At 41.4% G+C, this 24406-nt stretch overlaps 1 protein-coding gene and 1 pseudogene across 4 annotated transcripts in view; both read right to left on the reverse strand.

Moving 5' to 3' along the window:
* The window catches only part of LOC132694622 (uncharacterized), a 205100-nt gene that overhangs the window by 114978 nt on the left and 65716 nt on the right, over positions 1–24406 (reverse strand). The window lies entirely within an intron of this gene.
* The window catches only part of LOC132694621 (cationic amino acid transporter 3 pseudogene), a 90460-nt pseudogene continuing 66274 nt past the window's right edge, over positions 221–24406 (reverse strand). Inside the window, exons 3-5 of one of the 3 annotated variants that reach the window (XR_013556839.2) lie at positions 21198–21331; positions 10015–10094; positions 221–2934 (exon numbers count right to left, since the gene is read on the reverse strand). The product of XR_013556839.2 is annotated as a cationic amino acid transporter 3 pseudogene, transcript variant X2 (transcript). Of the gene's footprint in view, positions 2935–3934; positions 4021–10014; positions 10095–21197; positions 21332–24406 lie in introns of those variants that run through there. The other 2 variants (XR_013556838.2, XR_013556840.2) reach the window with 2 other exon arrangements.

Consider the following 24406-nt stretch of genomic DNA (forward strand, 5'->3'; position numbering starts at 1 on the left):
TGTCAGTACAGAGCCCAATGCAGGGCTCAAACCCATGAACTGTGAGAATGTGAACTGAGCTGCAGTGGGGTACTTAACTGACTGAGCCACCCAAGCGCCCCAAGATATTTTTTATTACTTAAATTCCACATATGAGTGAAATCATATAGTATTTATCTTTCTCTGCTGGATTTGTTTCACTTAGCATTACACCTTCTAGGTCCATCCATGTTGTTGTAAATGGCAACATTTCATTTTTTCAATGGCTGAGTATTTTCTACCATATATATATTAATGGACAATTGGGTTATTTTCATATCCTGGCTATTGTATGTAATGTTACGATAAACATAAAGGTATATATATCTTTTCTTATTCATGTAAAGAAGAAGCTTTTGCACAGCAAAGAAAACCACACACAAAACAAAATGGCTACTTACTGAGTAGGAGTGGATATTTGCAAATGATATATCCAGTAGGGTTAATATCCAAAATATATAAAGAACTTATACAACTCAACATCAAAAAATCCATTTATAAAATGGACAAAGACCAACAGACACATGCAAAGATACTCATCATCACTAATCACCAGGGAAACACAAATTAAAACTGCAATGAGATATCACTTACTTTGTCAGACTGGCTAAAAGAAAAAAGATAAGAAATAATAAGTGTTGGTGACAATGTGGAGAAAAAAAAACTATCATGCACTGTTGGTGGGAATGTAAATTGGTGCAGTTTCTAGGGAAAGTAGTGTGCAGGTTCCTAAAAAAATTAAAAATAGAATTACCATATAGTCCAGTAATATCACTACTGAATATTTACTCAAAGAAAACAAAAACACTTTTCTAGTTTATTTTAATAATATATTTTTTTAAAGCCAGTAAGGCCAGTGAGCAGCTATAGACACAACTGTAAAGTAGACAAGTAAAAAGAGAGAGAGACAGAGACAGAGAGAGAGAGAGCAAAGACACATTCTTCACTCCACAATAAGTACAGAACTCTATTAGTATTCCCTCACCAACATCCCATGGGAGTCCTAGCTTTCCATGCACTCAAGAGTACTCTCCAAAATCGTGCAGGGACAAGACTGCATTTAGGTGTGGTGATGTAAAACTCAATATGTATTGGCACTGCTGAGTTCAAGGTCTATAGTTTTGGTGCTAACTTAAGTGGGGTTAGCGACTCGGCTGTGCTGGATCCCATAGCTGAAGTAGATAGCAAACCCTATCAGCATGGAGACACCAAATCGGGCCCAGGTGTCAGCTGTCATCTGCATCATAAGGCAAACATTCACAAAGATGCTCAGTAGTGGGAGGAGAGGCAGAGCAGGGACCTTAAAGGGAAGGTGACTGGAGCTCTGTGGCTGTCTCCAGATGACCCCAGTGATCCCAATGATGAGCACCAGGAGCACCACAACCACTGAAATCCACACTGGATCTCCAGAAAGCAGAACTGGCCACTGGGCCAGCACCAGGCAAAGAAGAGTGAGCAGCAGAACAAGCAGTGAGGAGCAAACATAGACAACCTGGCCAGAGAGTGGAGTGGGGGAGGAGCTGCTTGTGAAAAGTAGTTCCTGTAGAGTCAGCTGCTCTGCTGCAGGTCCATTCTCCTCCTGCAACTCTGCTTCATTTCCCCCATTCTTCACCTCAGGCTGATACCTGAGGATGAGGATACAAATAGCTACCAGGGAGTGAGTAAACAGGGTCCCAATGGACATGAAGTCCACAAGATGAATGAGTTCAAAGAAGAATGCAATGACTGCTGCCATAATGCCCAAGACCACAGTGGCCACAATGGGGATATGTCTGCTGGTGTGGGTCCTGGCAAGGACATGGAACAGGAGGCCATCCTTTGCCATCACAGAGATCACCCAACGTGCAGAGAACATATCATTCAAGATTGTAGTGAAAAGAGTACAGAGAGCTCCAATAGCCACAACATAGCAGGCAGGGGCCCAGCCAATATATAGAAATGCCTCAGGCAAAGGGCTCCCAGGTTGAAGCTGGTAGTAAGGCACCATAAGTGTAAGTGCTGAAGTGACACAAAAATACATCAAAAAGCAGATAAACAGTGAAATCACAATGCCCATGAAGATGGAACGCTGGGGATTCTGGGCTTCCTCAGCTCTGGTAACAATATTGTCAAAACCTATAAATGCATAGAAACAGGTAGCTGCTCCACGGAGAATCCCCTCAAAGCCAAAAGGCACAAATCCTCCATAGCCCAGAGGGCCCAAGCTTGAGGTGTCATTGAGTCCAGCCTTTACGTAGTCCTCTTCTGTGAGCTTCCAGTTGTGCAGGTCCCCTTTAATGAAGCCAGAGATGATGACAAAGACAAGAATCAAAAGGCTCACCAATGTGATCATTTTGGTAAACAGTACTGACTCCCTAGCCCTTAGAGCCAGCACTCCGGTGAGCAGCAACACCAGACCCATAGCAAAGAAGTCTGGATGTTCTGCAAGTACCTGTTGAACATGCAGTAAGATACTCTCATGCAGGGTCTGAGAGATCTGGTTCCCAATCAGGTAGTCAAAAGCTCTTGTCCATGCCCGAGCTACACTGGCTGTGCCAGCAACATAGGAGAGGATGAAGTTCCAGCCAGTGATGAAAGCCCAGAGTTCACCTATAGTGACATAGCTGTAGAGATATGCAGAGCCAGAATGGGGAACCCAGACAGCAAACTCTGCATAGCACAGCCCAGCCAATGCACAAGATAGACCAGCCACCAAAAAGCAGATCACAGTGGCTGGTCCTGCTTGATTGCTGGCCACTTCGCCAGCCAGGAAATACACACCTGCACCCAGAGTGTAGTCTATACCCAGGGCCACTAAATCCAAAGTGCTTAGCCATCTGAGAGGGGTAGGTTCAGTTTTCTTTTCCTCCAGCGTACATCTGCGTACCAGCATTTGACCAAATCTGCGAAGTGCCCGACGCAGCATTCTGGCTGGAACTGAAGAGGATTGTAGGATCAGAGAGCTGTAGCAAGTCCAGGGGGTACAGAGTCTAGTATCATCTTCAGTTAGGCTGAGTTAAGCTTATGGTTTGGGGCTGCTGAGTTTAGCTTCTCAGGCTTCAAAGCTGCTGTGCTGTATTTCTTCTGGTATGTGCTGTCCCTCCACAATGCCTAAGTAAACAATAACTATTTACTGAACCCATTTCCAACCAACCAACCAAAGATCAAAAGTCCCATAGCACCTGTTGCAGCACAGATATTGCAGAGAGCGACACCAAAGGACATCATAGACAAATCAACCCTGTTTCCCTCCCCCCACCACAAAAGAAGTGCCAAATACTTCCCAACATTCTGTTATTTCATACACCATATGACGCCAGCCCCTTTGGGTTCATCTAACTCATGCAGCTTCATGTACTGATTAAGCTATAAGAGGGGCACGTGGGTGGCTTCATGAGTTAAGCATCTGACTTCTGATTTTGGCTTAGGTCATTATCTCACAGTTGTGAGATTGAGCCCTGCATCAGGCTCCATGCTGGACATAGAGTTGGCTTAAGATTCTCTCTCTCTCTCTCTCTCCCTCTGTGCCTCATTCACTCATGCTCTCTAAACAAACAAACAAATAAAGCTGTAAGACACAACAGAACATGAATTTATTGTGCATAATTACATGTGGGATGTTTGCACGGTGCTTGAGCATGAGTTATGACACATTAATTCACAAACTAGAGGGCCTCAACTAAAGACCCATTTTTAAATATCACCTGAGTTTAAAATACAAATATTGGTCCCCAGTCTTAAAACCCTTAGCCCCAACATAAGCTACCCAAGGTCAGATGGCACTTTGCCCCCTTTTCTCCTCATTCTGCATCATCCATTTAGTTGTACTGATGGCAAAGAATGTACAGTCCAACCCTTCACTTTACCCATCTAGGCCCACAGGGGGCGCTGTGAGAAGAGAGGAAGAGGGAGAAAGAGGCATGGCCTTCATAACTACCTGCAAGAATCAGAGGACAAGGCTGCCTGGTGAGGAAACACTGGAGATATAGGTGCAGCAGCCAATCAAGGGTCCATTACTAAGTAGGGAGAAGAGCCAGAAAGGTGGTTTTATGAATGCTGACATTAATTAAGCCTCACCCAAAGCAACAAAGCAAAATTTACTACAACTTTTATAAGTTGTAGTAAAGAAAGTTTTAAGTAAAGTTTTATAAGTTTTGTAAACCATGGTCTATGAGGCTATGATGGGTAGGGAGAAAAGAAGTAAGTCACCTAGCTCAGTAGCTCACAACCAAACAATTCTTCTGTCTCCTCCCTCTCTGGGTTCCAGGAAAGTGAGTTCACTTCTGCAGACATTCTCCTCATTGCCCACACTGCTCTATAACCACTTTGCCTCATCTGTGATGTCAGCTTCCAGCAGCTTGGAGACCCTGCCTGCTCTAGGAGCTTGTATTAAAACACTCACTTAAAACTCCCTATTAAGTTTTCACAAGGGGTTTTTAACTCACTCAAACCATTGTCTGAATATGCCAAATATCTGGTTCCTCTTTTCCTTTTCTTTGTTGCTGCTATTCAAATGGCCCCTCCTCAAGCAGAACAAGGCTTCAGGTGAACAATTCACAGCAATGCCCCAGGAATGAGTAGTGCAGAACAGAAAAAAACAAAGCCATGCAGCCCCCTCTCTCCTCCCTACTCAGGCTTTGGTTTTGAGAGAATTTTGGCAAATCTCAGAGGTTTCTAAAGATAGAAAGATCAAATCAAAATGGAAAAGTCTCTTCTACAGATTATCGAAAGGAACCCCTGACTTATGGGTCTGACCTTCTGTCTACAAATCCATCTAAACTCCTTCTGTGCTGCCCACCAGCTCCAACGTTATGATTTACCAACAAGCTCACGAGATAGATAAGGAGGATCAATTGTTCACTCATGGAACTTTCTACAGTATAAATGTGATTGACGTATCTCCCACCTACCCCCAGGCTTCAACCCTTCAGTGATTCCCACTGCCCTTCCTTCATAATCCTTCCTTCCTTCATCATCTGACTTGTGCTGATCCCTCCAGCCTTGTCCCTTGCCAAGTTCCTGCACAATTTCCCAGTTGCGAAATTCCACACTCACCCTGTTCCCTGCCTGTAATGCCCTCTTGTCCCCTTTACATAGCTAACCCCCACTTCTCTTTCAGTTCCCAGCTCAGATGTTGCTTCACCAGGAAGCTTCCCCAGACCCTTATGCTGCCCTTCCTGTGTGCTCTTATAATGCTAGGGTTACTCCGTGTGCCATTTTTCCTAATATGTCAAAATTCCAGCTCAGCTGCCTAACTCCATTAGACTGTGAGTTAGGTACTCAATACATATTTTGTTGAACATGTACAAACTGAGAAGAGAAACCTGAAAGAACACAAAATCTATAATTGCTATCTGCTTGATTTTGAGATACATACTTTGTAGCCAAGCAACCTTTATAAACCTGGCTCAGGTAAAAAATTTAAATGGTATTACCTTCCTTATAGAAGGCAAGCAAAATCAAAAGTGTGAAGGGAAAACCACCTGTGATAAAACCTTGACTGTATATCATTCATGGCAAGTATAAGCCACACATAGGTCATTTGCCTTTGATGACACTTGTTTAAAAATATCAGGCTACCTTGGGTTACAGGCAATGAACAACTCATGCCCAGGTAGAGAATCCCTACTTTTCTGAAGGCATTATGCTCAGGTCCTATAATCTAGGTGGGATGTCCTAAGGCAGAGGTTCTGACTTCGGGAGACAGAGGGAGGCATAATGAAGACACCTGGGGACATTTTCAAATGTCATATCCTCTCGCTCTGGAGATTCTTGTCCACTAGCCCTGTCCTTCCCATGACTGGTCTCAACCACCCAACTGAGAAGAAGTTGTCCTCAATTTGAAGGCGAAGAGATTCTAAAAGCTTTCTTCACAAAAAGGCAGCACAGTTTAGTAGTTAGGAGTAAGTCTCTGAATGTAAACTGCTCAGGTGCAAGTCACAACTCAACCTCATACCAGGTGACTCTGGACAAATTAGTTCACCTCCAGGGGCTTTAGTTTCCACATCAGTAAAATGGGAATAAAAGCAAATACTGCATAGGATAATTGTGAGGAGTAAATAAAGAGTATAAAATACTTAGTTCAGTGCCTAGCAAACACTATGTACTTAATATAATCTACCAAATATTTAATATGAAAATCTGCTATAAAGTCTTCAAGCTTTGAAAATAAATTAGTCTTTGCATATGTCTATCTTCAAAATCATCCACTAAAACTCAAGCCTGTTAGCTAGCCATCGTGAGACAATGAATATGGTTTTATTCCATATATTTTGCCTTGAAACTCTAAGGACACTAATTAGATACCCTCATACATGCTGTTGCTAATCACTTGGGGGTCCTAGGCTTACTGCGTTAGAGAAGGCATTGAAAAATGTAAGGCTTTAATATAATAATAATAATAATAATAATAATCTGTAATCATAGATGCCTCATCTTATTTCTGGAAGAGGCAATGCTGGGTACTAGAGAGGGAAGAGCAATGAACATTATGTTAGAGATTTTGGATATGAGCCCTGGATCTTCTGCTTGACTATAGAAACAAGGTAATTTGCTTAATCTCTCTAAGCCTCAGTTTCCTCATCCATGAGGAAACTTACTTTTATTGGATCAACATGAGAATTTGATGAGGGGTTACAAACTATCATGCACCATTAGTGGAAGTGTCACTGGGGCCACCATCCTGAAGCACAATCTTATTGGAGTTAAGAATGCACACACCCTTCCACCCTACAATCCCTCTCTGAGGTAAACACTCCAAGGAACTCTCTCCTGAGTCCATAAGGAGGCTCATACGAGCATGTTCATCACAGGACTATTAGTGGCAGCAAGTAGTTGGAGCTACGCCAGCATCTGTTACTAGAGGGATATATAAATAAAATGTGTGGTATGTGCACAATGAAATGCTGCATAGAAGTCAGAAATAATAAAGTAAATTTACAGCTAACAACATAGGTACCTCTCAGAAACAATGCAAGTAGGAAAAATAAAAGCAGGATGAGGTGTAAAGCACAATGCCATTTATGCACATTTATAAAACAGACAAAAATGCTGTATAATTGTCAAGGATACACACATATCTGTTAAAAATATCACATCATTCCTCTGCTCAAAACCTTCCATTGGTTTCCCTTTTATTCAGAGCAAAAGCCAATGTCTGCATTTACAATGGCCTACAAAGTCCTACAGTATTGGTCACTGACCCAGCTACCTCTCAGCCTCTGTTTCTCTCTTCCCATTCATTTTTCTCTAGCCACTGGTCTCCTAACCTTCTGGCCTCCTAACATACCAGGCGAGACCCTACCTCAGGGCTTTTGTACTTGATGTCCCCTATAACTGCAGCACTTATAGCCCACATATCCACATGGCTGCTCACTTCACTGCATTTAGTGAAATAGGACATGTGTAGCATGACCTTCTTAATCACCCCATATAAAACTGCAATCTGCTCCTTATCACACATAACATACCTTATCCCCCTGCTCTTTTTTCTATAATACATACCACTGCCCAAAGTACTAAATGTCTTACTTATTTGTTCATGGTTTGTCTCACTTCGAAAGAATGTAAGCTCCATGAAAACATGACTTAAAAAAAAATATTTTGCTCCTGGCTGTATTCCTCGCATCTGTAACTGTTGTTGAGTGGATGAATGTATCTAAATATACATGTAGAGCATATACTGGAAGATCATTTGTTAAATACAGGACAGTAATTCCCCCCCCCCACACACACCCACTGTGAGGAGAGAAAATGAGAATAGAGATCAGGATGAAAGGGGAAAATAAAATGCTTTGTAAAGGTGCCTGACAGGAAGCAATGGTGCTAAAAGCCCATGACTGAAGGAGGGTTGTTTCCACTCTGTGCACTTCAGGTTCGACAAAGGAATTGCATGAGATGACACTGTGAGCAGGCTCTCAATAGAATTAAATTCAAGGGGAACCAGAATCCTGTAATCGTCAGGACATGGGGAACACAGAGAAAGAATGCCTGCTAGAAAGAGGGTAGAGAATATGGTCTCACTCTTATGTGGATCCTGAGAAACATAACAGAAACCCATGGGGGAGGGGAAGGGAAAAAAAAAAAAAAAAAGAGGTTAGAGTGGGAGAGAGCCAAAGCATAAGAGACTGTTAAAAACTGAGAACAAACTGAGGGTTGATGGGGGGTGGGAGGGAGGGCAGGGTGGGTGATGGGTATTGAGGAGGGAACCTTTTGGGATGAGCACTGGGTGTTGTATGGAAACCAATTTGACAGTAAATTTCATATATTAAAAAAAAAAAAAAAAACTAAAAAAAAAAAAAAACTAAAAAAAAAAAAAAAAAGAAAGAGGGTAGAGAACAAGGGAAGACGGGACACCCCTCTTACCAGTTCCCTCTGAACCCACTTCCCTTTTCCCAATTCTTCTTTCTCCATCACCTCCTTCAACTGTCTCTGGAGGCTCCTTTCTGGGCACTAAGGATGCTTGTACCATGTTTCTCCCTCTGGGGAGCCACCTACCTCCTAACAAAGACACAAGAGTGGTTCCTCTCATTTGTTGAATCACACACCCCTTGAGGTTGGTCACCTCAAAAAAATGTCCTACACTCTTCTGAAGTCCATCCATGGACTTTAAGGAGGAATGCCAGAGGAGGACCATCTGAATGGCAGGGTTGGAGAGGGGCAATGTTTTTGATAATTTCTGTTTCCTTCAGCTGTGTTGTGCAGGGTTGTCCTTGTGCTCTTCCCACTTTTACTAAATATGAGTAAAAGTGGACTACAGACAAACTATGAAGATATCAAAGAAATAATCTAAAGAACAAAACATCTGGGAATAAATAATCATATTTTATGACACCAACAAGCAGAAAAAAAATAAGCAAGCAAGCTTACAGAAGAGAAAGCAAACCCATTATTGGGAATCCTGAGAGAGACTATCACAAATCCAGTTTATAACAACACAGAGAATCACTGTTTTCAAAACCAATGTTCAGAAATGCCCTCTCTCTGTGCAGTAATCTGTGGTTATTCTAATGGTTTTTATTCAGTCCAGACTCTGACTCAGCTGTCAGAGCCCCATCCTAATTCTCTCCCAACCCTCAGGTCCATCACCTCCTTCTTAACTCAGTTTCTCACATTCTGACTTACCTTCCTGGGTTGAGCCTTTGGCCTGACTAAGTGCCTGTCCTGCCAGGGATGTCCTCCTCACTCCTTTATGTCTAGTCTTGATGCTCTAGCTTTTCTCAAACCTATGCTACAATCTCCGCCATCTCAACATCTAGGTGGCCTTTTCTAAGCCATCATGTTGAGCCCCATCTCCAACCTTCCTCCTCTTCCCACCAACACTTACAGGGCATCCTGCTGCTCATGTGAAACATTTCCCCTTTCTATCTGCTGGTGTCCTGGGTGTGTCACTTAAATTCCCAAAAACTTTGGGAGGGAAGGGCCAGGATCCATATACCTCCTTCTGAATTCCACACTCCCCTTCTAACTCTCACTACCCAGGATAAGGATCTTCTCATAATTGTAGCAAGGAAACTTAAGAGGCATTTGGGACAGAGAAAATGCATATAGAGATGTATTGAATGACTAATATATCTTGAGATTCCTAGAAGGTTTGTTTGTTTGTTTGCTTGGAAAGATAGAATGGGCCAAACAAAGGTGTAAGTTGTAAATAAACTAGAACAGGCACCATCAACTATTTCAAGTGCATTCCCTGAGGACATTTCCTAATGTGGGTTCTGTGTCTGTGAATCTTATTTTAATTAAGAAACAATCCCTCCCTAAGAAGGTGCTTACACAGGGGATGTGCTTAAAGAAATACAGAGCAGGGGGCAGGGGACATGAATTCAGCTTGTATGAATTCCAAAATACCCCTGGCTCTCTCTTTCTACTTCTTCTCTGTGTTTATCTCAGTTTCTGAGCTCCTTAAAAACTCCAAAACAAAATATCCATCACAAATGGCCAAAAAGAACGCCTGCTAAATCCAACAATATATACCCAGTAAATTGCAGGCTGTCTTACTTTCCCAGCCAGCCTCACCTGCTCTCCTTTGTCCTGGAGGGTCATTGTGTTCATTCCTCTGTCTCTAAGAAGGGTACTGCCTTCACTCTAGACCTTTCCTTTTCAAAAAAATTTTAAAGTCAGTAAGTCCCACTGTTTCCCATGCTTGTGCATTAACACTTTTGCCAATCAGTATGTTGGCCTTGTGGCTTCTCCTGAATAGCCTCAAAGATAGTTTAGATATCAGTTGCTTTGCTAGAAGTTTGATAAAGACTTTAGAGGAAGGCTACAGAGGATGTTAAATAATTATTTTCAAGTGCTCAAAGTTTCAGAGAAGTGGACTTTAAATGCAACATTCCTCTCCAGAAATTATATCAAACCCTTTGTATCCAAGCACAGCTCCTTCCTGATCTCAAAGTATGTAAATTCTCTTGTCCTACTTAGAATTTCCAGACAACAAAAACTCTGGAACCAACCAAACCAGTGGCTCCCAAATAAACAAGTATACAGCTTTTTGTATAGCTTAGCTTCCCCAGAGGTTCTGAACTTCTAACTCAGCAACCCTACAACTCTGATAGGGGGCAGTCATGAACAAGAGTAGGGGTTTGAGTTGAGGGTGAGAACTTTAAATAATAATAATGTAGTGCCTGTGCACACCAACACTTCTAAACTGGAAACAGTCCAGAATACATAAGAAAAGTAAACAGAGAAAAGCTACCATGAACACTGGGGCCATGTCTCTTACCCAATGGTAAAAGGGATTAGTTAACAAAATCAGATAAAAAAAATGGAAGCAAAGCAAAGGCTAGGATGTGTTCAGAGTAGGTGGTGATTTTAAAATGGATGGTCCAAGAGAGCCTCACCTTCACACTTTTGTGTAACCATCACCACCACCCATCTCCAAAACTTGTTAATCTTCCTCACCTGAAACTCTGTACCCACTAAACAGTAACTCCCTGTAGCTCCTGTACTTTCTGTCTCTGTGCGCTTTCTGTCTTCATGAATTTGACTACTCTGGATACCTCATATAAGTAGAATCATACAATTTGTACTTTTGTGACCAGCTTATTTCACTTAACATTACGTCTTCAAGGTTCATCCATTTTATAGCATATGTCAGAATGTCCCTCCTCTTCCAGGCTGCATAATATTCCATTGTCTGTATATCCCACATCTTGTTTATCCATCCATCCACTGATGGTCATGTGGATGTTTCACCTTTAGCTGTTGTGAATAATGGTGTTACGAATACGGGTATACAGATGTCTTTTCGAGTTCCTCCTTTAAATTCTGTGAGATATATACCCAGAAGTGTATATGTAGTTTTTTTGTAACCCACAATACTTTTTTCCACAGTGGCTACACAATTTTACATTCCCACTAACAATGCACAAGCATCCCAATTTCTACATATGCTTGCCAACTCTTGTTATCCTGTTTTTTTTTTTTTTTTTATATATATATCAATCATCCTAATGGGTGTGAAGTGGTACTTGGCTATTTTTGAGGATAATAAGGAGGTCTGTGGGGCCAGGACAGAGTGAGTGAGGGGGAAGCAGTAAGGGATGAGGTCAGAGAAAAAGCAAGGAAGCCAGATCCTTCTGTAGGGTCTGAGAGTCATTGTGAGAACTTTGGCTGTTACTCTGGGTGAGATGGAAACCCTAGAAAAAATTATAGTTTCACAAGTTTTCTACAGATTGGTGTTTTTGAACTAAGTATTGGATACTCTAATAAGGAAAGCCCTCCTCCAGAGTTTGAAAACAAGTCATGGAGATAAGTTTTGCAGAGCTCTCAATAGATGCCTGGTGCCTCTGACAACACAATGAGGCCTGAACAAGCTGTGTTCTTGCCTCTGCCTCCCTCTCTAGATGCCAAAGCAGAGATGCCATACAGCCACCCATGAGGGAGGACAATGGCAGATTGCTTTCCTTGAAGACTTTCACTTTATGGATTATCTCTAGGCAGGACTCCACCACTGAAAACTAAGTCACTTTAGTACCTTTCACTATTTTACATTATTCCCACTATAATTCAGGATGATGAAGAGTTGACATGGAGATAAAGGGTGCTTTCTTGGAACTGATGATATTAATGATTACAAAGACAAGGGTAGGTAGAGTCTCAGAAGGGGGATAAGAACCATATACATCAGGCACTCTGAAGCCTTGCAGAATTAAATAGGTGAATTCAATCCCAAGGCCCATATGCCTCAGAAAGGACTGTCAGAAATTTCTGAGATGCTCAGAGCTGGAGAAAGGGCCCCAAGGGAAGCCTGAAAACACATTTCTGAGAAGTAAAGAGTACTTCTCATAATCGCACTTCCCCTGGGTGACAGAGATAAAATCTCTACATCCATATGAGTATTCCAAGGAGTTCTACAGTTTCCCAACAACAAATAATCTGGAGAGAATCACCGCCCAACCACTTTTTTTTTTTTTTTTATTTTTGGGACAGAGAGAGACAGAGCATGAACGGGGGAGGGGCAGAGAGAGAGGGAGACACAGAATCGGAAACAGGCTCCAGGCTCCGAGCCATCAGCCCAAAGCCTGACGCGGGGCTCGAACTCACGGACCGCGAGATCGTGACCTGGCTGAAGTCGGACGCTTAACCGACTGCGCCACCCAGGCGCCCCCCAACCACTTTTTATAAATGCTATAAGATACAGACTTCTGTGTGTGAGTAGGGATGGGATGGATGGTGAAGGAGAGAATTGTGGGGCTGTCCTCCTGGGAAAGGAAAAGAGACAGAAATCAATTTACATAATGGCATTCTATATTTTCAAATGGGAGTTAGAGGAGGAAAGTATAATAAAATCTTGAAATCCAAATGACTAATTTCTTTCAGCAAGGAAACATACCATGTACTCCTAGCTTCTGTGTCCTGTGTTTCTTTCCATCTAAAAACCATCTTATTCATTGTCCACTCTCAAAATATTATGATTATCACCCACCCCCGGGGTAAAGAGACTTTACAGCTTGCCTCACCTCATAGTCCCATCTCATTTCCTTTCTCTGTGGATCTTGACAGAGGTCCTGGGTTACCTTTAAGCCTTCAAACATGTACAGTAAAAATGGGACTAGGATATAGGAGAAGGGTGTTCTTCCTCCTCTCAAGTAGAAAAATAATAGACCTTAATGGCAGTGTACATCTTACATCATTCATTCATTCATTCATTCACTCACACATTCATTCATTCAAAAATATTAAGCACCTTTTAAAGTCCAGTCCTAGGGAATTGGGACTGGAACACAATAGGGAGGAAACACAAATAGGGAGGAACACAATAGGGAGGAACATAATAGGGAGGAAAAAGTTGTGTTCCCTGCCTGCATGGCACTCATTATCATTAAGAATATTTGTATATAATATTCTTGCCCAAAATGTGTAACCTGAACCTAATGATAAAACGATCAGTCTACAAAAGAACTTTCCTCAGTAAGTTGACTTTCTATAAAACAACTGACCCATGCTGTTCAAAACTGTTAATATTAGGAATGACAGTCTGAGGAACTGTTGCAGATTAATGGAGAATAAAGAGACATGACAATGAAACGTAATGCAGAACCCTGAACTGCATCTGCATCAGGGAGAAATATTTTACTATAAAAAAATCAGACAATTAGTATACTTAGAATATGGACCATATTTTATACACACAAGCACACAAACACAAACACACACATTGGAGGGAGCAAGTAGTGGGAAAATATTAAAACACTTGGTCAATCCTGGTGAAAAATAAATGGGTATTAAATATTTTATTCTTGCAATTTTCTGTAGTTTTCATATTTTTTCAAACCAAAAAGATAGGAGAAAAATAAGAATATCCCAGCAGTAAAGGTTATGGATTCTCCTCTCCTAAATACTCTATAAACAAACTTGCCATCATTTTGGTTGGACCATTCCACCGAGAATGATCTAGCCCCAAATCAGAAACTTTAGATCAAAGGAGTGGATGGAAGATAGAACTCTTTTGACTTTGCTTTATAACCAAAATTGTCAGCCAGCCAAAAAACCTTAAAAGTAACCACAACCATGGCTCATGTTAGTACAGTTATAAAAATTCCATATTCTTATCATTTTGTGGGATTAACACAAACTAATAAACCAGGGTCCTAGACTTCAATTCTAGAGATATTTGGGAACATGGGAAGAAACTGGAAGAAGAGGAAAATGGTATCTGGCAAGTATTAGTACCAGGTATATGTGCAAGATTTAGAGATGTGTTAAGAGGGGGGTGAAAGTGAACCAGAATTTTTTGAGCTGCAGGTAAGGCACATATGTTATTTCATTTATCCCCCATAACAGCCCAATGACATAAGCATAATTATTCCACTTTATTGACAGTTTAGATAACTGTCCCAAGCTCATATAGCCAGTAAAAAGGAGAGCTAGAAGTTGAATTTGGTTCTTTATTGCTTCAAAGACCATGTTCTTTCTCCTGAGCATCCTACCTTCACAAAAGGCAAGACTCTAGGGAATTGCTATAAAAGGAGTATTTGAGCCATGTCTTTTATTTGCTCCAAGGTCACCCTCTGCTAACGTCTTTCCTTTCCTCACAAATAGATATTGATGAGCCAGAACTGGAAGTAGTGGGACCATCAAAACTAAAATCTCCAAATAAACATTGTCCTGATAAAATCCAAACTTAATTTAATCTAGGGCCAAAATGTCTTCGGATTGTCCTTTTGGATGCCAAGAAAGATTTCAAAGAATTGCTATACCTACCTCAGTAGTTCCCAGATATGATTTAATAGCTAATTGTAATTCCTGCCCACAACGTTAGCCTGTCTCCTTTTGCTTGGCTTTTAGTGGAATTATAGGATAATGGATCTCAACAGGAAATAGAAGTCATCCTCATAGGAATACTTTCATTATATTATTCTTTCACCATTCTATTCTAAATCTTTTCTGGTCACTGCCTCATTCTTACAAAGAAAAAGAACAATCTTCAGTACAGTTAGGGAGTGCTAAAGAAGAAAATGAAACCTTTACTCTTATTGTGTAAAGGAAGATGGGGGTGGGGAGCAGACATTTTCTAAAATGGGACCCAAATGGTAGTAAGATGGTTGTAATATTCCTGACAGCTAAATACCTACAGATTTGGCCTTCCCAAACTTCAGCCATCACTGAGGCTTCTGGTTGCTGCTGGTCCACACCATTAGGAAACATCTGTCAAAAAGGACAGCTCCAACTGGGACAAAGGAGGGTAGGAAGGCAGATGGTGCCAGTTTAATGAGGATGGTTTAATAAAACATCTTTTTAAAAGTTTATTTATTTTTGAGAGAGAGAGAAAGAGAGCGAGAGAGAATGCCAAGCAGGCTCTGCACTGTCAGTGAAGATCACAACGTGAGGTTTGAACTCAGGAACCATGAGATCATGACCTAAGCTGAAACCAAAAGTCACATGCTTAACCAACTGAGCCATCCAGGTGGCCCTAACAAAACATCTTTTCAAGCCTCCTAATTCATTTGGCCATTTGCTCCCCAGACTTGGCTGCCAATCACAAGCAGAATGGGAATGTTTTCCAGAGAACAGCCATCTCCTTTTTATTCTTAATTCAGAAGAACAAGTACCAGAAAAATTTCAGCTTTCATGCCACTCCAAAGTATGATTAACCCTATTCCAGATCTAAAATAGGAGGGTGATTCTAGTGAAAAGGACTTCAGTTATGTCTGATTGATCATTCTTGTTTGGTTGTCATTGACAACTAGAGACCTAACCTAGTAGAACATATAAAAATGGGCATCAGTGTTCCCAATTGTGAGCCATGTCTGTGGCCAGCTTTGAGCTCACAGCACCTAGAACATTGTTAGTATTTATTAATCATCCATGGAAATAAGCACAAAGAAGAATGGACATCAGGCATCAACACAGATATCTTTGTGTATTTTATGATTTTGTCATTATTGTTTTAAACTTATTAATGAATATGGACTTGAAATAAGGAATAATCAGTATTCTGAACATGCTATTAGCATAGGAAGATAAACAGAGAAGATAAAGGATTGCCTTCCTATTTCAGTTTCAAAGGGAAACACCAAATATGTCCAGAAATAAAGGGTTGACAAAGAAGACTCAAAGGATCCTGACTTTATTAGAGAAATTCCATAAAAATTTTAGAACAAATCTAAGAAATTCCAACTGAAATCATTGGTTTCAGATTTGGGGGGATAGCCAAACTAGCCTTCAATTCAATTCAGATGATACGAAGTCCCTTAGACTTTTAGCACCTTGTCCACAACAGACCTCTATCTAGCATGTTCCTACACTTTGCAAATACAGCATATCCAGGGCCAGCTTCCTGCACACTCCCTGGTCCACCCTCCTGTCCATAAAATTGGTAATTCTAAACAGAGATCCTATCAGCTCTCACTCAGATTCACTAAGCAGCCATCAGAGAGTACTGCCCTTAAAGCAGGATAAAGACCTAAATTACATCCTTCCTGATCACTACACTGCATTAGATACCTGAAGTGTGAGTATTCTCTACCCTCCTTCTGGAAAATGACACTTTTCTCAAGTCTTAAAAAGACACTCGTGCGCGTGCGCACGTGCACATGCACACACACACACACACACACACACACACACACACACTCTCTCTCTCTCTCTGTCTCTCTCTCTCTCTCTCTCTCTCTCCCAACAGACTTGCAATTTTCTGTTCTCTATTAAGTTGAAACTTTTAACATTGTATTTATAAGTCTTTCTTTTCACTGTTGTTCTATCACTTACTCCTACTATTAAACTTTTCTGTGGCTCTTTTCATGAACAGGACAAATCTTTGCCAACACTTGCACATGTTGCTGGCATTGACATTAGCCCTCATATAATCTGTCCCTCTCTGCCTAGAACACGTTCTTTTCAAACCCTGTCCAGCATGACTTTCCTTCTGGAAGCTTCTCTGGTCACACCTATAGATAGATATCTGGTCTTTCCAGTATTCTTTCCTTGCCTCCTACTCTCCCCTCATTAATGTCCAGTGGCATAACTCACAGGCCTAGAACTTTGCACAAGAACACTCAGGTAGAGAAGAAGGCAGAAGTAATAAGTGGGGGTGGGAGTGTTGTGAGGAGCAGAACTTCTGCTTGATAATGCTTTCAGCTTGCATTTCCTTCCCCAGCTAAAACCTGAGGTATAAAGAGTTACTGGGCTACAGCCAAGGAAGTACCCCACACTCTGTAGCCCACTTTGGTGATATCAGAGATCTGACACAAGAACTGAGGTCTAGGTCTCTTTCATCACAACAAAGTAAAAGTATAAACGAAGAAACCCACTCATCTGGGATAAAGTACAATATCTGTGAGATATATGATTTCCTCTAGTGTCATCTCCCTGAACATGTCACAACTGAATAGACAATCCAGAGTTTTATTACTTCCACTGTTTTACTTTATTTGTAAAATAAGTCACCTAAAGCTTTGTCTTTAGGCAACATGACATGATACTCAAACTGCAGTGGCTTCATTTAAAGGTAGCCTGAAGAAAGGAGGAGGGGTAACATAGTCAAAGGATTAAATGGTGTCTAGAATAGGACTTCTCTTGTTTCAGGAAGATAAGGAAGTATCCCTGAAATGCCCTTATAATATAAGCTTCCAGAGAAAATAATTTTCTGTATTTATCATAATTTTCCTGTACTATCTGTAAATAACTACACAGAATGGTTCTGTGTACTTTGGGTTGGGTCTAACATGAGCTATTGGAAGATCCCTCAAGTAAAAACCACAAAAAGTTTCTAAGTGTGAAAGACTGGATTCAATCTATTAAAGATAAGATTTCAACTACATGTAAAAGAAAATAAAGGCAAATTCCAAATTATAAAATTCAGGCACCACAGTGATTCTTTGTGCAAAAGAACTCAAGCAAAATCAACATTTTTACCTCCCATAAATAATATACACCACCACCATTACCCCCAAATCATCACACAGTCAGTTACACACAGTGCACAATGGTGGCAAATACAAAATAGTCCTCTCTGGGAACATACAACTAAGGGCATTTCATCAATACTTACCCACCTGCCAAAATAAGTTAAAAAAATACATAAAGTATAAATGAGGAAGGGTATTCCTAAGTCAGAAATGAATAGTCAAGGCAAAGGCATGTCAACATCCCAGATATCTTCCTAGTTGATGGAAAGTAAGAGTAGTAGTAAGAGTAGTAAGGACCTAATTTTCCAGGTTGGTAAAACTAGTGAGTATCTTTCTGTATACTCCATGGGTCAGCCTGAGAAAGTTACATGGATGATGAAGCTTGCATGGATATCCCCACCTTGGCATTGTGTATAACTGTTTCCCAGCAAAACATGGTTCAAGCTACATCTTCAACTTTGGACATTACCCAATAAATACAGCGTATCTATGCCTTTCTTCCTTGCCCCCCACCAAAAACACAAAACAAGCTCCACCCACACCTTGAATCAGTAAATTCTGTTTACCCAACTAGACAGATCCAGTTAAATATAATATATTATAAAAATATAATTATTATTATTATTCTCAACCATGGTCTCTAAAGGAAAGGAAAAGAGAGAAATATCATTGCAGTAATAATAAATATGTAAATTCTCCCCTAGGGAAGGAGAAGTAAAAGTCAGATAGCTACCCTGAAAAGTTGGAAAGAAAGCTGGACTAACCAAATTCAGCTTATAGTAAAGAAAATAAATATCCAAACTTGTATCCTAGGGGTCTTTTGAGAACAACCTCACCAAATAGACCACTTACCAGGCATCCTCCCACCCATGATCTTACTTTGTACTATATTCTGTTTGCATGTTACTTGGAAGCAGGCTTTGTCTCCCCATCTAAAATAAAATCACTCTAGGGTAGGACCTGCTTCATGTCTGTCAATGAGACTAGAAACCCTAATTCTATAAGTAAATATTACTAACCAAGACTTGAGGGCATGGCAGCCCCCAAACTGTCTGCTCCTTAGACCAAGAGGAAACACAGCCACCTCCTCCAGCTCTCCTACCTACATGACCACCCCGAGCCCTACACCTCTCAAATTCATTCCCAGTCTGGCAGAGGCTGAATTCCAAGTCAGTAAAAACCCATCCTGATGTAAACTTCATGCTTCACACCAACTGTGTATAGACCAAATCCATCCACTGAAATGTTGACCAAAATCTATGTAAATGTGGACCAAAACATTTTTGCTTCCTTCTCACAATATCTATAGAGTTCTTGCTATACTCACACTCTACACTAGTATCATTACACCATTATTTGGGTAAACAATCAGGTAGCCAGCTTTTCTTTAGAGGCTGTATAGACTCCATATTATCTAGTATCATTCTGGTATGGTTGTGAACAAGGTGGTTTTTCCTAGTCCCTCTGGGATAATTTCAGAGAAAACAGGGAAATGCAAAACTTGTCACTCATGATTTGACACATTTACATCTTTATTTTAAGTCAGAATCCAGTTCGGAAATTCTTAACATTTCTATCATCACATCAAAACATGATGATCAACCCGACAAGTCAGAAAAGCATAAGCTTCTGCATCTAGAGACCTTCAGAAACTAGATGGGCTACCAGAAAAAATAAAAATGACATTTTTCAAACACGAATCATAAAAGGCTGGGAAAAACCAGGAAAGATGTGCAATTAAGGGATTAGAAAGTGATGTGATACACTGATGTCAACAGTGAAAATCAGTTTCCTCCCTATTTCCCCCTATGATTCTCAACTCCCTTTTCTTAACCCTGAATCCTGTCAACAATGAACACCTAATAAAAATCCTCAGGAGAAAGCAGTAGAAGGAAATCCTGTCCACCTTATTTTCCAAACTATAACATATGACGGCCTTTGTCTACAATGAACACTGATCCATGCTCATTTTTTCCCCAAGAAGCCTTGCAAACAGGTTTGTTTGCCCCCTCAAGTCCTTCCTTTCCTTGTCAGCACATATTCTAGAAATCCATCCAGTGCCCCATCCATCACTATACCTCGTCTCCACATTTAGAATTGCAGCTAGGGATTGTCGGAGCTCATGGCTCCTTCTGCTATGTACCTCCTCCCAATATACACCTTCAGTAATATGCTACACATAAAGTATCTTAGGAAAGGCTGACTATGTCCCTGGTTATCTTCCTTCATATATTTAACTGTGTCCTTCTGTCCTCCCATGAAATTACTTGGCTGTCTCTTTCTTGTGTCCTCTCTCACCAGAGTGTGCTTGGTTCCTGTCATAGCCCTAGGTAGCTGTTCTATACCACTACCATCTGCCTTGGAAAGTTAATTGTTGTGTTTGTTTTGCTGTAGGAAAGAGAACAGATCATCTGAGTCATATTAAAGTTGTATTATGCCACAATGTCCTGAGTTCTTACCCAAATATAGATCAATATGACTTTTCCACCAAGATCCATCTGCCTCACCCCAGCTCAGGCAACATAGTCTACACAAAGAACATTGGGCACCAATTCTTAAGGAATATTCTTTATCCCTCTTCACTAGTTCTTTTTAATCCCCACTTTGCTTTGTGATTTCTGTGCTAATAAAAGAAAAAAGGGACAAGGATAAACCAAAAGATATAATCCAAAAATCATATTTATCAATTTGAAATATACTTGGTTAAAGATACTGGACTTTCCACATGATTTTGCTTAAACTAAGGTTAAAATGAATCTGCCTTTGAGGGCATATAACACATATTAATTGATAATGGAGAATCATTCCCAAGAAACTCTAGAGGGCAAGAGAAAGACAACCTTGAAATCAACATTTGGCACATATAAGCAATAAAATAGGTGTCATGCATGGATAAGCATTGTCTGGACTTCTGGTGTTGGAGTACTTCCCACAGTGTACATGGTCTTGGGAGCAGAGAAGGGTGGAGAAGAGTTTAAGACTCTAAGGCCTTAGATTAAAGAGTTGCAAACATGTACTTTGGTAAGAACAAATGGCCTGTTGGAGACCCAGGAAGCCAGACCTATTTCAGGCTTCTCCACCAAGGTTTTATAAATTAATAAATTCATGTACATAAAATTGATAGATTCCAAGAGAAAGAACAGAGCCATTAAGTTTCAAGGTTTATTTAGCCCTGGCTCATTTACAATATACTTGGGAACTCAGACAAGTCTTCATACAGTGTTTTAAAGACCACTAGGCAGCCACACCCCAGGGGATCTTGGTAATCTTTCCTCCTACAGCCTGACCTGGCTTATAATCAATCCTACCACAACTTTTTAAAATTAGATAAGAAAGGCACAGAGATACCTTCACAGCTGTAAAAAATAGATAATTTGCTCCTTCAGCATGGGGGAAGAATATCTTCAACTCCTCTCTGGTGATGGTGGACCACCTTATAAAACTGGACCTGATATTCTGCAAAGTCCACACCAATATCCTCCCTAAGAAGATATGATATAGAGACTTTCAGAATCTCAAGTGAGAAAGTTTGTCAAAACATGAAGGAGGCAGCAGAGTCAGATGAAAGAATCTTCATTCAAAGAACATGTCTAAGCATACTATGTGCTGGGCCCTGTGGGAAAGACAAAGATGAATAAAGCAAGCTCTGTACCATAACAGGAAGGAAAGGCCAGGAAGGAGGGCAGGGCAAAGAGATGAGAAGGACTAAGTAGGAGAAGTGCCAAAGAATAACCTCTCCTAACTCATATTTTCCTCAGGAGAGCTGAGAACCTTTCTGGTCTGGAGGAGAACAGAGTGTAGGCCTCCAAATCACTCTGACCCCAGAAAACCTACCTGCTTTTCCCAAATTTGCAGGGCTTCTGATCTATCTATACCCCCCAAAGCAAAGTCAGCCATGAAATATGCAACCCCCATAGCAGAACTCCAAGCCCAGCCTTTTTCCTCTCTGGATCTGTGTTAGTTTCCTTGTCAACTCTATAAAAATGAGAAATCACTTACCCATGAACTTTTTATTTCTCAAAGGAGAAAGACCTGAGAAGAAAGTGCAAGCCAAACCCAGGGACAGGGAAAGGCTTGGCTAAGCAGAGTCAGCACTTGAAGTGGAGCTTGGCAGGGGCCCTCTAGAGATAGGGCCCTTGGGGAGGCTGGGCATTTGGGGAGGCGGGGAACACCAGCAGGTTGAGAAATAGTGAAGGAGTTGGATTAGACAGAATTCAGAAGGAAAGCAGGAGGTGGGGAATGGAAGACTAGTGGGGCCATATCTGGGTGAGTTGGTGGAGTGAGGGCTTAATTGGGACTTTGTTGGAGACTTTGTGGCAGCAAGATGTGAATTTAGAAGTAAATAAATTCTCCAGAGTCCTGGGTATAGAGGTTGTACTGGTTGGCAGGAGGAGAATGTGGGGAGCTAAGTGGAGTTGAGCCTGTGGTAATTTGGAGGCCAGTCCCTGATCCAGCTAAAGAGCCTCCTCAGCAGCCCTTTAAACACTGACAGAAGCAACCCCCAATGCCCCACTGAGAAATCTCCTACTAGTTTCCTCTACCACCACCATCCACCCCTGCTCCCTCACCTGTTTCCCATCACTCCGGGAATAAAACTAAAAGGGAACTGGCTTAAGCTTTACCAACAGGGATTTCCAGAGACACTCACTCAACGTTCTTAGCACATTGTAACTGAATAACGTATTCAGCTTGTGCTAGAGGAAATAAAGGAAAACATAGTCCTTGCCTAGAGAATTTCCTGCTTTGGGATCCTCTTCCATACCACCTGTCTTTCTGCTGAGCCTGGTCCCCTTTCAGGTGCTGCTGGGTGAGGGGTGCACCCATAAAGCTGACAGGATGAAGCTGCTGCCATTGCTAACCCCCGGCTCCCTCCCTGTGCCACCTGGGGATCCCAGAGACCCCTACATGGGTATGAAAATTGCCTCCCCTACCATGTCCTCCACAATGCTGCAATCAAAAGACCCTAAAGATCAGCCCTAAATGTTTCAAAGTGAATGCAGCCTGACACAACTAGTGCAAAGGAAAGTGGGGGCCAAGGAGAAAGAGAAACAGAGGCAGGCAGGCAAGCCAGGCTGACAAGGTCTTGAGAAAGTGCTGGGAACAGAAAGGTTAGGGATCACATGGAGAAGAGGGAGGAGAGGGTAAGGACTGGGACTATGTCTGCATTGAGAGCTAAATAAGCACCATGCAAAATATAAGCAAATAATGTATTAGTGATGGTCAATTAATTTGAGTCAACAATGTAATCACCTTCTGAGCATCACCATCAATGCCTTCAAGCAGCTTTTTGCTAAAGGACCCCCCAAAATATGCATATGCAGCCTACAAAAGGGGAAACTGAGGCAGAGTTTAGAAACCTTCAGGCCAGTATACATGCTTGAATCTAGGTTTCAAGGGAAAAGCAATGAAGCAAACAAACATGTGTGTGAAGACCTGAGACTTAGCATGGCAATCTGGACCCTGCCTTCTTCCCAGGCTTTCCTGGGACTCTGCAAAGACTAGCTCCCCAGCTCCTCTCAGGGCCAGGGGAGACCCTAAGAACATTAACACAAGCAATCTAAAGGGAATTTTTCTCTCTGCCTCCATCCCTGCCAGCCACATTTGAAGATCTCAGAGGTAAGATGTTTGGTTATATCCAGAACCCAAGGACTCTCTTTAGGAGCAGGAGGGAGGGTGAGTGAAGAGGGAAACTTCCAGAAAAGTCTTGCAGAGAAGACAAGAGAGCAACACCCACCAGGTCTATCCCACTCCCATGGACACTTAGAAGTTTAATAAATTTCAGTGTGTCCAGGATTTACATGTAATTAAAACCAGGAACTAAGTAATTAAACTTCTTCTCCAAGTTTACCCTCTTCCTCCCCCACAGACACACATCTTTTATGAAAGAGTGAACCAGATCCTGAGCTTCAGAAACTACCTCCACTAAAGAGATGGGTTTAATTTCAGCAAAACAAATTCATCAGACACTCTGGAAAGGATTTCCTTAGAGCTACAGTAGGTAAATGCTAAAAACAGAGAAACACACACACACACCCCAAACAGGAAAAGGTAAGTCTTCTTTTTGCTGTTATTTCTTTGCCCGTTGGATTGAAATCCAGATGATGTGCTTCACATAAGAGAATAAAAGATCTAAACATTAGGAGGTTAATTCCCCTCTAACCCTCAGCTCCAGGAAGGAGATGATTATTTCCTTCCTCAGCCATGGCACTCTCAAAAAGGATTACACAGCCTGTAGGTAAGAGATACACATCAGAATCCTAGTTTGCTGTCCTATCCCCCGAGGCCTCCCTCTCCTGTTTGATCTCAAACTTTCAGCACCTCTCAGTGTCCATTCTTTAGACTCCCCCTGTGAAACCACCTCAGGGGGAAGGAAAGCATCCCAAAAGAGGAGAAGACAAGGCCCTGTTCTCTGGCATGTGAGAATAGAGACACACAAACCCAGCCTGGCTGTCCACATCTGCTTGCCTCTATTCCCCTTCTTGCTGGTTCCCCAATAGAACTGTTTATTCCAGGCAAGCAAAGCTCTCTCCTGCCTGGCTTAAGTTTTGCTCATTTTG

The sequence above is a fragment of the Panthera onca genome, chromosome B4, assembly GCF_046562875.1.
Source record: "Panthera onca isolate mPanOnc1 chromosome B4, mPanOnc1 haplotype 2, whole genome shotgun sequence".
Taxonomy (NCBI): Eukaryota; Metazoa; Chordata; class Mammalia; order Carnivora; family Felidae; genus Panthera; species Panthera onca.